The sequence below is a fragment of the Pavona decussata genome, unplaced genomic scaffold (assembly GCF_977016875.1).
Source record: "Pavona decussata unplaced genomic scaffold, jaPavDecu1.1 SCAFFOLD_4005, whole genome shotgun sequence".
Lineage (NCBI taxonomy): Eukaryota > Metazoa > Cnidaria > Anthozoa > Scleractinia > Agariciidae > Pavona > Pavona decussata.
In genome coordinates this window covers 17,501-20,376 of record NW_028146592.1, presented here as the reverse complement: position 1 = coordinate 20,376, position 2,876 = coordinate 17,501, and the positions used below count along the sequence as shown (strand labels likewise).

General features: G+C 45.0%; 1 pseudogene; it reads right to left on the bottom strand.

Annotated features, from left to right (window-relative positions):
* On the bottom strand, positions 1–1,228 carry LOC146445692 (small subunit ribosomal RNA; annotated as a pseudogene; the record flags this gene model as incomplete).
* Between the last annotated feature and the right edge of the window lie 1,648 nt (positions 1,229–2,876).

Genomic DNA, 2,876 nt, shown 5'->3' with positions numbered 1-2,876 from the left:
CACTATGTCTGGACCTGGTGAGTTTCCCCGTGTTGAGTCAAATTAAGCCGCAGGCTCCACTCCTGGTGGTGCCCTTCCGTCAATTCCTTTAAGTTTCAGCTTTGCAACCATACTTCCCCCGGAACCCAAAAACTTTGGTTTCCCATAAGGTGCCAAAGGGGTCATCCAATAACACCCTCTGATCCCTAGTTGGCATCGTTTATGGTTAGAACTAGGACGGTATCTGATCGTCTTCGATCCTCTAACTTTCGTTCTTGATTAATGAAAACACTCTTGGCAAATGCTTTCGCAGTAGTTCGTCTTTCGTAAATCCAAGAATTTCACCTCTGACAACGAAATACGAATGCCCCCAATTGTCTCTCTTAATCATTACTTCGGTTCCAGAAACCAACAAAATAGAACCAAAGTCCTATTCCATTATTCCATGCTTACGTATTCAAGCGCTGGCTTGCTTTGAACACTCTAATTTTTTCAAAGTAAACGTCGCAGATCCTGAGCACACTCAGTTAAGAGCACACCCAGTCTTTGCGAGGAAGAACAGCCCGGCCAGTAACATACCTTGCGGCAGACCGGCCGAGCCATCCCGAAATCCAACTACGAGCTTTTTAACTGCAACAACTTTAATATACGCTATTGGAGCTGGAATTACCGCGGGTGCTGGCACCAGACTTGTCCTCCAATGGATCCTCGTTAAAGGATTTAAGTTGTACTCATTCCAATTACAAGACTTGTAAAAGCCCTGTATTGTTATTTCTTGTCACTACCTCCCTGAGTCAGGATTGGGTAATTTGCGCGCCTGCTGCCTTCCTTGGATGTGGTAGCCGTTTCTCAGGCTCCCTCTCCGGAATCGAACCCTAATTCTCCGTCACCCGTTGCAACCATGGTAAGCCACTACCTTACCATCGACAGTTGATAGGGCAGAAATTTGAATGAAACATCGCCAGCGCAAGGCCGTGCGATTCGATCAGTTACTATGAATCACCAAATGACCGGGCAGAACCCGCATTGGTTTTTAATCTAATAAATACATCCCTTCCAGAAGTCGGGACTTTTCGCATGTATTAGCTCTAGAATTACTACGGTTATCCAAGTAGTAATGGTACAATCAAATAAACGATAACTGATTTAATGAGCCATTCGCAGTTTCACAGTACAAGTGCTTATACTTAGACATGCATGGCTTAATCTTTGAGACAAGCATATGACTACTGGCAGGATCAACCAGGTAACTATCCACCGCAGGGAACAGAAGTTCCTTGCTAAGCGGCCCCCCTCCGCAGAGGGAGAGCAAGCTTTCTTAGATTTTGCCTCCACGGGGGGAACCCATGAGCCAAACGGACCACACGGTCCCTCGGTCAAGGGAAACCCCGTCTTGTTTGCCACGTCTTTCTCACAACTGGACCCGTGCACAGTTCAGGCATACCTGTCAGACTCGCCAAGCGAGCTGAAGGAAGGCAAGAAAAGTGCTTCTGCGAAGGAAAATATCCTCCTGCTCTTTTGTCTCTATCATTAGCCAAAGGCTAGCGTACACAACTTCCATCTACACTCTGCCTGCCACTACAGTGACAATGCTTTCGGGCATCATCTTTTCCCTCCTTCGAAAGGAAAGCTACAAGCCCAACTTTCCTTGCCCGTTAGTCAATTCTGCCCTCTATTTCTCCGCCTTGCCGCCGTGGAACATAAGGGACAGGGTTTACTAGCCAGCTCCTCTCGGAACCTTTGCGACCAACCTGCCCACACTATAACCCCCAAACGCTAATAAGGAGACTGCATGATATGGTAGACAGAAAATAAAAACGCGAAAAAAATGAAATTTTGAAAATCGAACCCACAACCAGCCAAATCGTTTGTAAGTCATGCCAAATGACTGGTGACATCTTAAAAACCATTGAAGCCACAACATCCCATAATTTCACGCTTTTAAAGATTTGTCACTATACGCACTGTAAGTACCTCACTAATTCTCACCTCAGATTTTACGGGAACATGTTCAAATTTTAACACGCCTCTCAGCACGACCAATTACATTAAAATTCATCGCAAAAGTCAGAATTCTCCAATTTTTGAAAAATTCACTATATTCACTGTAAGTACCTCGCTAGACAGTGGAGACCTCAGATTTTACGGGAACATGATCAACTTTCGACACACCTCTCAGCACGAGCAGTTACATAGAAATCCATCAGGAAAGTCGTGCTGTGAAGAGGTCTTTCGACTAAGAAAAATGGTGGTGTGAGGAGGAGTCACCTAAATCAGAGAAAAATACTCTTATAGGAGACTGCTACGAAAGACATTTCTGAGTCCACTGGCCCTAGTCCCCTAATAAGTGTATTTCTGTTTGTTTTAAGAAGGTCCTCCTGACATCACCAATCTTCTGTCTTCAATCCTAACCCCAACGTTAACCCTAACGCTAACCCTAACCCTACCTCCCTCAGGGGCAGTTCTATGGTTATGATCCCACGGTAGGCAGAAAAACTATCCCAATCTAGGTTTTCTTGTATGCTGACTCCATTTTAAATGCTTTTACTTGAGTCTGACAAAGGCAAAGCCAAATACTCACCCCTATATGGACGGGGAAGCAAAGTGCGGATTTTGGTAGGTCGGCATTTTCAATCAGGAATGTTGCCATTCGAAAGAGCGTCCAAAAAAACTTGGTTGGGACACATTTATTTTAGAAATTAGCGACCTAACCAGAAGTGCACTTTTTGGTGGGCCTACCCTACCCCCCTCAGGAGCAGTTCTATGGTTATAATACCACGGAAGGCACAAAACCTATCCCAAACTAGGTTTTCTTGTATGCTGATTCCATTTTCAATGTGTTTCCTTGACTCTGACGAAAGCAAAGCCAAATACTCACCCCTATATGGACGGGGAAG